The sequence below is a fragment of the Vigna angularis genome, chromosome 4 (assembly GCF_016808095.1).
Source record: "Vigna angularis cultivar LongXiaoDou No.4 chromosome 4, ASM1680809v1, whole genome shotgun sequence".
In the NCBI taxonomy this organism is placed as follows: domain Eukaryota; kingdom Viridiplantae; phylum Streptophyta; class Magnoliopsida; order Fabales; family Fabaceae; genus Vigna; species Vigna angularis.
The window spans coordinates 29,849,216-29,864,205 of NC_068973.1; positions in this window are offsets into that span (position 1 = coordinate 29,849,216).

Sequence of the window (14,990 nt, forward strand, 5' to 3'; positions counted from 1 at the left end):
CCGTCACGCAGGGAAAGAATTCACTCATTGGTTAACTGATGCTGAATTCAACTCTGCTCATGTCCATGTCTTGATCAATTGCAGTGAAGTAAAGCCGTACCTTGAGTATGTCATCATCCATCTCTTATCTTAGTAACTTCTTTAATTGTTATACAATAATGAATTTCATTTGTACCAGCTCATTTATTGTGGCTGAGCAAGTCGCAGAAGGAAATACTTCTGCTAGAATACATTCAGAGTTTCCCCATTGGTTTAGAAATCAGGTCCGTTCTTTTTCCTACATTTAGAGCAAGGTTAATTTGACTCTTGCTTTTATAATTTTGTTAGTACCTTTGTAGGTTTTTAATCAGGCATTAAATCCCACGGTTCAAGAGTTAAGACATCTCTCGAATTGGCCAATGAGATGTGTCAAAGAATGGCACACTTACTTCACCAATGGTTACAAATTCCATACACATGAATGGTCTAAAGGAAAGAAATCATCAAATTGTGGTGTGTATGTGAAGGGCCTAACAGAGGGTTGTTATGATGATTTCTACGGCATCATTCATAAAATATATGAGTTAGAGTACAACAGCACTACTTCTCCAAACAGAGTAGTACTTTTTTATTGTCAATGGTTTGATCCTTCTAGAGCTGGTACTAGAGTCGATCCACGCTTTAATATTGTCGAACTCAACCAGAGATTAAGATATGGACCGTTTGATCCTTTCATTCTACCAACTAATGTCAGACAAGTTTATTATGTGCCATATCCACCATTCCGCATTATTGACAAGCGTGGTTGGGCCGTAGCAATACAAACCAAGCCTAGAGGTCGCATTGACTCAAATGAGGTTGAGGAAGATGTTACCTACCAAGTTGACCAAATGTCACAACCACAAGAAGTTATTGAAGTTGAACGTATAACCGCATTGGTCGACCCTGATGGTGATGGAGATGAATTACAAGCAACAATACAAGGTGATGAAGAACAAGAAGAAGAGGAAGAAGAAGAAGAAGAAGAAGAAGAAGAAGAAGAAGAAGAAGAAGAAGAAGAAGAAGAAGAAGAAGAAGATGATGATGATGATGATGATGACGACGACTAAGAAGACGAAGATGATGATGATAAAGACGATGATGAAGAAGAACATGAAGATGAAGATCATGATGATGACGATTGAATGTTGGACATCCATTGTAGCAAATTGAACTGTCATTTCAATAGAGTTATCTAAAATACCATCTTAAAAGTTGTATGCAATTATTTATACATTTACTTTAAAAACCATTGATCCTTCGTTAATCATTTCTATTTTTTCGCTTTATTTGTAACCATTTCAATGCAGTAATGACAGGACAAGGTTCAGAACGTCCTGATAAAGGAAAGGGGGTTGCAAGGGCTAGAAAGAGGCAACGGCAGGCACCAAAGTATGTACTTAGGGTGCCTGCTAGACTACCTACCACTGCTGTCGGCAGTACATCATCTGTGGGGCCTCCTCCTACCCCTACAGTACAACCTCCTACACCTGCAGTAGACCCTACTCCTACACCTTCAGTAGACCCTACTCCTACCCCTGTAGTACACCCTTCTACTACCCCTGCAACAGACCCTCTTCCTCCTCCTGTAATTATAACCCCCACTCCTCCCCCTGTGGTTATAACCCCCACTCCTCCTCCTGTGGTTATAACCCCCACTCCTGTCCCTGACCCTACTTCTATACCTTCCTCATCTGTTATACCGCCTTCTGACATTGTCAGACCATCTGCTGATCAAGATTCAAGTGGTGATGGTGAAGGTCTTGATCCACCCCTCCATGATCGACCATGGATTGAGCCGTATGGTAAAGGGTAAGTTTTTAATATCTTGATATAATTTGATGTTTAAACCCTACTGTAAGAGATGTTTGACTTTTATCCTGCAGGTTTATTCCATCAAGGGTTGCTTCCCAGGCCATCACACGTTCAATTAAGCAACATTTTCTAAGTCCATGGCCTACTTGGGGAGCAATTCCTGATGACGACAAAAAGCCCTTCTGGCAGCGCTTTAAGGTGAACAATCTATTTAACTAATTGTCCCTCGTATTTTACTTTGTTCTGTAATCAATGTTTGTTCTCTTTAATGTTACAGATGAAGGTGTAGTGGAAACCTGAACATGAAAGTCAGATACACAGAAATTTCCACATGAAAGCATCTCATCGGCTGTCAGAGATGTTTAGGGATGCCCGCAATGCAGGACAGCGCCCTTACTGGCTGGGTGAAATAATTTGGAACTCTTTACTGGCTCATTGGAATACAGTAGAGTTTCGCAATAAATGTGCCAAAGCCCAGAGGAACAGAGCGTCTGAAAGGGGTGGCACCCTGCATACTGGTGGGTCGATCACCATTCATGAGCATGTCATTCGTATGGTATAATCTCATTACATAACTTTTTCTTTCATACATAAGTTATGTATATTCTATTTCATATGTACGCTTGTAATTCTTAATTATGTTACAGGCACAGGCTCTAGGACGGGCGGTCCATGTTGATGAGGTCTTTGCACAGATTCATGTTCGGAAAGGAACTAATCAATTTGTTGATGAAAGATCTCGGAAGACTCATGTAAGCAAATAACATTATTACTATTACTAATTTTTCATTTATGTTATACTATCGTTCCCTGACATTGCTTTTAATGTTTCAACAGGAAGACTTTTCTACGAGACTTTCACAGGTTAGATCTGAACATGAGTCAGCTCCTACACCGGATGATGCGAGTAATGCAGATGATGACATCCATAGGACACAGTGCTGGATCAACATCGTTGGTGGGAAGAAAAAAGGACGAGTGTATGGTGCGGGACAGCTTGCTACAAACTATACAGCATCCAGAGGAGGTACTCTGAAGCACCAGCCTTCTTCTTCCACCAGTACTCCTGACGAGGTCGTTCTTCGCCTCACGCAGGAACTCCGGCAACGTGACCAGGAGATCACTGATCTCAGAGCAGAGTTTACAAACTTTAAGTCCCTGGTCATGAGAGTCTTGCCTGAAACCTCACAGGACGTACAAAATATCCCTCCGACCCAGCCACGACCCTCCTCATCACCTGCTGCCACTCAGTAGCCCACATCAGTCCAACCCTCATCAGTCCAACCCACACCAGTCCAGCCATCAGTACAGGAGCAGGATGATGAAGATCATTCTGATGATAGTTATGTACATTATTAGTTTCGTTTTCTTATTACTTGTTACACAAACATTTGGATATTAGAACATTTTTTACTTGATATGATTTCAATGTTAGTTAGATCTACTTCCGGACTTTGGATGTTAGAACATCCTTTTGTTACATTATTTTATATTTGCACTATAATTACATTATCTATACATTAATGGATGTTCGTTGGATTAATTGATGTTCAATGGATATTGATAATTGATTGCATCTTTGAGATGCACATTATGCATGTTTGTATGTGCTTGAAAACTGATATGCAGGTCTGTTTATAATTGGAATTTGATACACAGGTCTGGGTTGCACAAGAAATACCATTTCTCTGAAACCTTCTCTGCAATTTACCGAAGGCTTTTGCCCTTCGGTAAATGCCCACAGTAGGTCATTACCGAAGGCTTTCGCCCTTCGGAAATTACCGAGGGCTTCTGCCCTTCGGTAATTACCGAGGGCTTTTGCCCTTCGGTAATTACCGAAGGCTTTTGACCCTCGGTAATTACCGAAGGCTTTTGGCCCTCGGTAATTACCGAAGGGCAGAAGCCCTCGGTAATTGTTAGCGACAAGAGATTTACCGAAGGATTTTTGGCCGTCGATAAGCCTTCGATAAACACCCTTTATCGACGGCTTATGGCAGTTTCCGAGGGCTTCTGGCCTTCGGTAATGCCCAACTTTTTTGTAGTGCAATTCTTTAAATCATCAACAAACAACCATGCATTAAGTTTAAAAGTCTTAAGGTTACTAATGAATCATGTTTTGTTCTTAGATACAAGCTCCATTAGGTATTTAATTTAAGTTATAGGTTCAAAAGACATTTTCCACACCTCAAGAACCAACAATAAAGTTATGGGTGGCCAACCAAAGCATAAAGATAAAATACTAACATAGAAATGGAAAATCATATTTATTAAAATCACAAAATATACAATAAATTTGTTCATTACATCTAATCTCAACAAAATGGGTCTAGATCTTCATAGTGAAAAACCTGAGGTTTACAAATAAAAGAGATAAGGAAGAAATTGGAACCAAAGAGAATATAAAATCATTTTTTTCCAATGTATTAAGCATATGCTTCAAGCTTCATTTGTGCTCCTTGATCAGGTGTGACTCGTCATTAATCAAGGAGAACATGCACATATTTCATTGTAGCTCATCTTCCTCTTCAACCTCAAACGGGGAAAACCTCCCTAGACAAAGTAGAAGACCCAATGAGGAGTGAGAGAACTCCCAATACTCCTAACAACCTCCAAGAAGTTATTCCAAGCATCCAAAGTGTTTATTTATTGTGCAAAATAAGGAATCCTTATTTTTGACATGTCAGCACTACTACCGCCCAATGTCATATGAGTATCGTCTAACACAACCAAATAAAACACAAAACAATAGCCTTTGTTGAACCACCGCCATGCATCATGTATCCACCGCTCGACGCCAGGCTCCCCTGCATAACTAGTTGCTAACTGATTTTGCAACACTCGACTTAATTCCATCGAAACCCAACGTAGGTATTTTCTCCAAAATGATATTTTCTTGTATAAAACATGTTTCCTCTAGTCTTAGCTTGTTTTCTTCCACCACATATTTTCTGTTCACTTATTTAACACACTCAAAATATATATTAGAAGTAAAACAAGCATAAAACAACTAAAACATAAAATAATAAAAAAGCACATTAACTTAAGGATTAAACAAGATAAAAGTTAATGAGAGATAACTTTATTTACTAAATCCAACACAAAACACATAAAAATCAACGTTATCACGAGACCAATCCCACAATTGACACTCATAAACCTACAATAGTTAAAAAAACAAAGAAGAAGAAGAGGTCATCAACTAAGGAAGCGCACGACAAGAACTCTAACTTGCCAATGAAGAGATGGGGTGGCCTTGTCAGCACCCAACTTAGCCTTTAAAATAGCATATGTTCTCCTTGATTAATGATGAGTCATACCTTATCAAGGAGAGCACTTCTTAGGCCTTGATAGATGCATTTTTCGAGCTTCATAGTTGTAGTTTGATTTATGATCATCTTAGGAATTTTCCTAAAAGTAGTGATCGACGGGGAGAAGAGAAGATAGCGAACAAATGGTTAAACTAAGAAGGCATTAATAAATACTATAAGGGTAATGGCGGTGCATGCAAAGACACATCAACACCCAAGTTAGGTATGTGCGTAAACAATAATAAATGTTAAAATGAATACATAATAATTACCTTGTGAACAATGACATTTATAGTAGTTTCATGAACTTTTACCTAGTTGAGCCTAGGCCACCTATTACATTTCTCAAGTTGTTTAGGGTTTTGATAATTCATATTATGTCTTAATATCCTCATTAGTCTTGCTTGATCCTCGTTTATACATTATGGCTTAGATGTTTTTTGTTATACGAGTTCGTATTGGGTTGCCAAGCCGTTATTGTCAAAATGTCTCTGTTGACATGATGTTGTTATAGATTGACAAGATCGTCTCAGTCATATATGCCACTGCATATTTGAGAATGTAAATTGTCATCAACAACAAAAAGTAGCTAATGATCTTACCGTTTTCATTTCCTTCCTACAACTCTCTTCCTCTCATTGCTACAATTAAGGGTTCTAAAATCTCTAGTTAAGGATGAAGATGGCGTATAACAGGGCATGCACGATGGTATGTGAGGGTTTTTCATTCAAAATTTGTGCACGGTTTGAAGCACGAATACAATTTTTCTCATTAATCTAATAACAAAAAAACATATTTAATCTTATAAAATATGAAAACATATTTATCTAAATATATTATTGTAAATATAAAGTAAGTTATTATATTAAGTAGATTTTTTAAAAATATTGCTTGTAAAATTAAAAACACATTAAAACTTGTAAATTTTAAACACAATGTTAAAAAATATTTTAATAGTAATATAGATGAATAGTATAGACGTTACTGATAATATTATACTAAACTTTCATATTTAACTATTATAAATAATATTATACAATTAGAATATTCACTAGTACAAAAATCGCGTAAAACGTCGAATATTTTGGGTTTTTAACGGCGAATTCGCGAGCGACATCATATTAGGAGACGTTAGATTAACGTCGAATTTTGTTAACGTCGAATTTTGTCAATATTTGACATTAATCATTTTTTTTTGTTTTTTTTTTAATTAATTGTGATCCTATTTTACAACTCTACGATACCTGAAAAGCAAAAAAATAATAAACTTCAGTTTTTGATATTTTATAAAGATGAACTATGAACGTGTAGTGTAGTATCAACAACAAAAAATAATAACCAACAACAAACAAGTTCAATCAAACAACAACAAACAAGTTTCACTAAACAACAACAAGAAACAAGTTCAACAAAAAATACAACAAATAAGTTATTCAAAACGAAAACAAAAGCTAACTTTCAAAATGTGAGTTTGTCGGAATAAAGTTTCGTGACAGTGGGAGAGAAAACATAATGCACCTACGAAGAACAACAACACGAAAATAATCGGTTAAAACAAACAAAAATCATACATAAAGTAATTAATTAACATGCATTTGTATCAAATGAAAGAAAGATTACATGTGATGCTCGTCAAACTTCGTTCGAGAAAAGTTTGAGAAGAGAATAGGTATTGCGTGCTAAGATAAAGTGAATGAATTTTCAATCTCCGGCTCAAATTTGTATTGAATTCACTAATCTTTTGACGTCGAATTTAAAAGTCATTCGACGTTTTATATCCTTTTACGTAGAATTACAATTTTAAACGACATTTAATAATTGCATTATTTTACAAAAATGTCACAACTCATTTTTAACGTTTGCAGTGGTTGAACGTTGAACACGTGACGTTATACGCTAGTGATTATTGGAATTAACTTTCAACATAATTATAATATAACTATTTTATTTAATATATATATATATATATATATATATATATATATATATATTAATGATTCATTTATAAAGAATTAAGTGCACTTATTTTTCAATTAACAATAAGGATAAAAGAGTAAAATCAACATTAATTTTAATCGTAATAAATTTCGAACTTAATTAGAGTGTGAACTTAACTCATGTTATCAATAAAGTTATATAAATAAATATGAATACGTATGAAATTTAAAATATGATGTTAATATTAATCTTTGACCCTAAAACTTGTATAATTAAGAAATAATTTTTTTGATATGTAATTAGATGAAAAAGATAGAGCATGTAATAAGTACATAAAGTTTGACAAGCTTATCCGATAACCACAAAAAATAGAAAACTCTTGATAAAATCAAAAATAATTTAGAAAAGAACCATATAAGAAAATTTTTCTCACATCAATTAATTAAATGATAACTAAACATTTTGTCTATTCCATTCATTTCCAAATTATTTATACTCTTTTTTATAAATAAATAAATAAGTTTTTGAATATTTTATCCAAAAGTTTAACAATTAGAACTATATTATCATTCTAAGCAATCAAAGCATGAGTAACACCTCCTTCATATGAGTCTTTACATGTTTAGTCTCATCATGTAAGTGTGTCTTCATTATATTAGTCATCATATCTTTCAAAGTTTATTAGACCAATTTAGTTTTGCTCTAGTCGTGTGTCATTAAAGTCTTGTATTAGGTTTTGAATATGTCGTTCTAAACCTTATATTGAGTCTTAGATACCTTGTCATTAGCATGAACTTTATGGTTGTTAAGAGCTTCAACTTGAAAAATGACATTCATATCATTATCTCTTTTTTTAGAAGGTTTTTTCATCAAATTCAATAAATTATCACCTATATCAAAAGAAGAAAAACCAATCATGTTACACTACTAGAATTTCATTGATTACCGAAGGATTATTACCGAAGGCCTTGTGGCCGTCGGTAAAAATGGTAATACCGAAGGATTTTTCGACGGTCATTAAAGTTGTTCATTACCGAAGGCTTCTGGCCTTCGATATTGTGCAGAGGATTTACCGAAGGACTTTGGCCGTCAGTATATGGATGCACTTAATGAAATCTGAATTTGGGATTTCCCTCTTCCATTTTCCCAAATACATTCCGAGAAAGCTTCCCCCAAAATTTGGCTCCCGTCCCTACCTTCCACTGTCCGGTCTCCGTTGCCCTAATCTGTATCTCCCTCAATCGTTCACAATCTGAAAGCACCATTGTCGTTGCCTGTCCAGCTCGTGTTAGGAGGTGTTGTCGTTGGCGTTACGCTTCTTCCCCACTCCTCCATTATAGGTGAGGTCTCCCATTCTCCCATCTCATATTCTTTTACTGTTACTATTTTCGATTATGCATTAGTGGAGGAAGCTCTTTTAATTTTTTGCGTTTTCCAGTGTTCTGAGATGAGGAAGGTGGTGGGTGGTTGAGTTGAAGGCTACCATTGTCGAGGGAGGATATTTGACGAGGGGGCGTAGACGAGGCAGCTTAAGCAGGGGAGTGTCGTTGTGTGACAAGGTCTTCCACTACCGGTGTAGAGGCTATTGAAGGGGCTACCGTCGAGGTAAGTTGTCATTTTGATTGATGAACTATAGCTGCTACGAAGAATTCGTTCTGACTTTGTTCAATGCATGCTCTGAATTAGTTTGTGCAATATGATTTGTTGTTGAAAATATTGTTCAAAGTTTTTACTTTTTTTGTTAGTTTGATAACTCCACCTTGGAATTGAATGAAAAGAGGTCCTAAGTAATCTAGTAATTGAATCGGTGGACTAAGACTGTCAAATATTTTAGGATGTGTTCCTTGTTTAAGTAACACATGCAAATGAGCTCAATTTTGCATAAGAAACAATAGTGCCATTTTTGTGTTGTCCAACATGGTATATAATTCAATTTTAAGTTCCTAAGATGTGTAAAATAATGTTTGGACAACAAGTTCCTGGAACAACATTGGGAGTTGATTATTTTAATATATGGCAGTGATAAACAAGGAACATTTGCATGGACACTGATATCTCTGTCCTATACCTAATACCCATAACCTTATAATAAGTAAGTTGCACTCAATATAGTGCATTCAAACTTCCTTTCACTCAGAAGGTTATTTTTACTCTTAGTTAATTAAAATGTACATCAATGAAAATAAGGATGAAAGAGACAACCATATGATATTTCTAAGTTAAAATAGAATTAGAGATGTAGGAAGTAGGAAAATTCAGGTGGGTGGGTGCACCATTCTTGGGTCATGATAAAAAGGGACAACCTTAGAACATCTAGAAAAGTTGGTTTTCAGTTGGATGCTATCAGAAACAGTTTGTTGGTGGATATAACTTCCTAAAACAGAAACTCTTTCTTCCACATTTAGGTGATTGCATCAAATCACAACATCTGAACCAAGCAGGGAAATTGAAACTTTGTTTTAGTTCAACAAAATCTGTTCTTTTCCCTTAATCTTTTTTGTTTTCATTGATAATTACAAAAGGGTATTTGTCTTGTGTTTAATGTAATTGAGCAGTACTATTAATCTTAATTAATCTGTTGTAATTTAAAAGTACAATGTACCAAACATAGGCTGTGTATTCTGACTGGAAAGGCCTTGTCATAGTCATATATAGTTTGATCATTCATTATTTCTTTGGGTCTGTTTTATTGTCAAATAACTATCTAGAAAACTTGTAAAACATAAAAAATAGATAAAAATGAAGTCACAAATTGAAAATAAGATGACAATCAAATTTGAGTATATATTGAGCACCTAAAGTTACAGTAGAATAGGGTGAAATAGATAAGGATGCAAATGTGCATTCGGTTTTACAAACCTATAACTATCTACACCAGTTCTAATGGACTAGAAATGACAAAGAATTGAGTGAAGTTTTGATTCCTAAGACAACTTCTAAAAATCACTACTCACATCTCTAAATTTGGCACTTAAAACATAAAAAAGTGTACTAAATAGGTGATAAATTCGAAATTCACCTAAAGTAACCTTAGAATGTATAATCTTCATATTGTAACAAGTTTAAACTAGTTAAATGAAGGTAAGAAAGAAGTGAAATTGGTAGTGTACCTGAAACTCATAATTGGACTACTTAAAACCTACAAAAGTGTAGTATATAGGTGAGAAATTTGGGCAGAATCCTAAATTAGCATAAGACTGTGTGTTGTACTAATCCTAACAAGTTTAAACTTGTTAAATGAAGTTAAGAAACATGTCAAATTATATGAAGTAGCTAAATCTCAAAGTTTGGGTACTTGAAAACTTAAAAAGTCAAGTAAAAGGCTGAGAAAGTGGCAATTGACCTAAAGTAGAATAACAGTAACTAATGTTACTATCCTAACAAGTCTAAAATAGTCAAATGAAGCTAGGAAACTACTAAAAAGCAAACAACTACCTAAAAGTCAAAGTTTGAGTAGCTAGAACCTAAAAAAGTGTACTAAAAGGGTGATTACTTATCAATTTTTGTTCTGCTGTGATTCTGTGGTGTTTGGAAGTTTAAACAAGTCCAAATTGATGTATTAAAGCTGTTAGAACCATTCATATAAAGTTAGTATCACTTGTATGCAATTGAATATGTCAAACCATCATATTTAAGGCATTTTTGGAACTTGGAAATTGAATCTGAGTTGTTGATCTATTTTGTGCGTAATTAGAGTTCAAAGGAGTGTATTTTGATGAATTAAAATTGTTGAAATGATTACCAAAGTGTAAGAATAGCTTAGGCACAAAATCACTTCCAAAACCACCAATTATGAGTAAATTTTGGGAAGTAGAAAGGTCATTTTCAGTACAAGTTTGGTTTTGAGTTAAAATTGAGTTTGAACATGTTTCAATTCATCAAACAAAGTTGGTAAAGTAGTTAGTTTTGATCTAGAGTTGTTGTTGTGTAATTTTGACATTTCTTCTGTTTGGCATTTAGACCATGGCTGAACATCTTGCAATTTTATTTCCTTACAGATACAAAGTTATCAAACCTATATCCCTCCTAGAAAAGTTATCAATCTTACAATCCCTCAACTATTTTGCTTGTGTCTCCAAATTTGGCTAGTGGAGTTGCCAAATTTTCACTGTTTTTCTCACTACATAATGATGTTTCAGTAAGCTAATTTTCGTTGCTGTATAGCCACTTAGATCAAGAGCTATTCAAGTTTCCACCCCTGAAGATGCTACCACTATCTACACAAGTGCTGTCTGGTTCATTTTTTACAAAAAAATGAGTCAAAATTTGGTGGTTCAAGACAGGAAATGTCATAGCAGTGGTTGTAGGTCAAAACTAATCACTCCAACAACTTAATTTAGTGATTTTAAAGTTGTTATAACTATGAATTCGGTCAAATCCATACTGTTAGTCAAGAACACCTTGTCACTTCCCAATTTTGACTCCAAATTGATGGTTTAGTATACTATTATGCACTCAGCCCATTATATCAGTAATTGAACTCTGCTAGCAACTTTTAAACAGCATTTTAGACTTGTTGAAACTGTCACACAACATAGAAACTTCTAGCATTCGAAATATGACTTTATTATGGCCAAAAAAATGTGGTAAAATCACTCCATCACACCACCAAAACTGAGTTTAAAATATGATTTCAACCACTGTCAGTGGTTGGAAAATCTATCACCCAAGGTTCACTTTAACATACCCCTTCTGATATTTGTATACTTTAAATGCACTTGATTGAATATGATTGCTAGTTTTTGTCAACCTTGGTTGACCATATGTTTCATTTGAAGTTTGATCATGATGCGTGATGAATGATCAAACTCTTCCTCATATGGAATTCACTATTCCTCCTTTTTCTCCAGTAATAATAAACACAAAAGAAAACCGAATTAACTAATTCACCACTGAACACAGCTAGCTAGCAAGAAGTCAGAGAAAAAGGAAAAGTCATTTCACCACTCACCAGCATGAAGCATATATCAAATCCAAAGGCCTAGTAATGAGTAGTGACCCACTTTATTAAGTTGAGGCAGTGGCAGCCTAGCTCACAACCACTTTGGGTGGGTAAATGTGGCAAGGTAACTTAGCTTCACACCCAAAATGGACAATGTATCCAAATCAAACCAAAAGCCAACCTTCATTTTAGGAGCAACCCCACCACCTAGTGAAAACTATTCCATTTCAATTCTCATCCATTCATAACACTCCCTACAATTATTGAACTTTTGTTTTGGTAGGATATATATCAAACAAAATAGCAGCCAAAATTAATCTGGGGATTTGATTAAGAGTAAAAGTACACAACTTGTGTAAATAAAAAAATGTAAATTGAAGCTATTACTAATGGAACAAAATTGATTATGATAACACAATACATGATTCTAGATCCTCCCAACCATGACGAGACAAAAAAGAAAAACAAGGGACTTTTATCCCCATCATATCCCCTCAAAGCTGAGAACAATTCTCTAAGCTGCTTATAGCTCATGTCCCATATATATGTCTGTGGACTGGTGGGGCTTCTAAACTCCTGACCACTTCCAACCAGGGTTTGTCTACTATAAACAACGAATTTTTTGATGTATGAGCTAAAAATAAAACAAGATTCTCTAATGGTAGAACTTGAAAGTTCCTCCTAACAGGTTTATCTATTGGTAAAACTTCAAACTTCCTTTTACTCCCCTTCTTAACACTAAAATATTGTAAATTCCCAGACCTTGAATCTTGTGTGTTAAGCATATCACCTTCATCTTGCTCCACAGGCAACCCAAAGTCAATGTAGCACATTGCCCTGAAAACATTGAATAATTTTCAAACATGAGAAAATGATTAAAAAATAAATAAATAGAAAAACAGAAAATATTTCGTAGTTCTAGTTTGAATCACAATTCTGAAACCAACTGACTTAAGGGTTAACTTTCCATGTATCATGTGTCTGAAAACAACAGGCATACATATCACATTACTGTCTGATTGTTGAAGACACCACGAAAAACAGAGAAAAACCTAGAAGGAAATCTTTCTTTCGATATTCTAAAAAACTATCACAAAATTACTAAACAGCACCTAAGTCTTCATCCAGGATACACACACACACATACATATATATTAAGCTTCACAACAACAAGTTTAGGATGGTAAATCAATGCTAATGAGAAAGTCACACTACAAAAACAACTTAGAACTCAAAATATGACACCCTAGAACCTATAACTAGTTAGTAGAATACACTAAAAGTGGTCATAATGCAAACTGTATTAAAGTAGTTACCAAAACAGTAAAAGAAGTATGTACACAAGTTTTAAAACATAAAAGAAAGATAGAAATGAGTGGACAATTCGAAAATACAAAGAAATAGAAGATTTGACTATTTAGTGACCTAAAATTACACTACACCATGGTAAATTTGGTAAGAATGATGATGAGCAATCTGTTAAACAGGCCTAAAAGTCTCTACACAAGTTGTTACCTCCTAGAAATGACTAAGAATGGACTGAAGAACTGATTCCTATTACAGTATCTTGAAATCACCAGTAAAACCTCAAAAGGGCTACTATAAATGCACTAGAATGGTCAAATTTTGATGACTGCACTAAACTAGCCTAAGAAACTTGAAACAAACTGTCCTAACAAGTTTAGGATGGTAAATCAATGCTAATGAGAAAGTCACACTACAAAAACAACTTAGAACTCAAAATATGACACCCTAGAACCTATAACTAGTTAGTAGAATACACTAAAAGTGGTCATAATATTAAAGCATTAACCAAAACAGTAAAACAACTATATACACAAGTTTTAAAACATAAAAGAAAGATAGATATGAGGGCACAATTCGAAAATACAAAGTATACAAAATCAAACAGCACTAAGAATGAAAACTGCACCAGAAAATGGACTTTAAAAGTGTGCTTTCAAACCCAAAAATGATTGGCAGTGTTTGTAAAGCTTAAGTGATGATTCAAGCAACTTTATATCATCAATTTAAAGGTGTTTAAACATTGAAACAACAAGGAATCATAGTACATTCGAAAATCACTAATTCACTTCCAAATTTAAGCAAAATTAACGGTTTTGGAAGTGATTTTGCATGTAGGCTAAAATTTGACCAAATGAACAGTGCACACAAGTTTAAAATGGTCAAATAAACTTTTTCAAACATTCACAATGCACACAAAGAAGCAGATGATTCAAGTCACAGCTGCTATAGCCAATTATGCAGCATTTTTAAACCAAAATTAGCACTAGAAGTTTCATTTTTTAGTACCTATAAAAGTGTACTTATAAGGTGAGAAATTGTCATTTCACCTAATGTAGACTCATTCTAAGGTATGTAAACATCCTAACAAGTATAACTTAGTGAAATCAAGGTAGGAAAGTACTGAAAAACAAATAATAACCTAAAACTAAAAGTTTTAGTATTTAGCACCTAAAAAGTGTGTTCAAAGGGTGAACAATTGCAAATAAAACTAATGTAGACTAAATTTAAGTAATGTGAACATCCTAACATGTCTAAAGTAGTGAAATAAACCTAGGAAACTATTTAAAAGCAAAGAATTAGGTACAACTAAAATTTTGAGTAGTTGGAAGGTATAAAAGTGTGCTTAAAAGGTGAGAATTTGCAACCACACCTAATGTACACTTATTTGAAGTAATGTGAACATCCTACCATGTGTAAAGTAGTAGTGGAATGAAGCTAGGAAACATGTCAAAAGCAAAGAATTACCTTAAACTCAAAGTTTGAGTTTTTAGAACATAAATACATTGGGTATTTTAACTAATGTGATTGTCAGTACATACTTTTATAGCTATTTCATTGCCTAAATTATGTTTATATGTATTATATATCCATGCTTCTATATATATTTGATTGCCTAAATTATGTTCATCTTTATATTGTATGTTCATGTATATTGTCTTTCA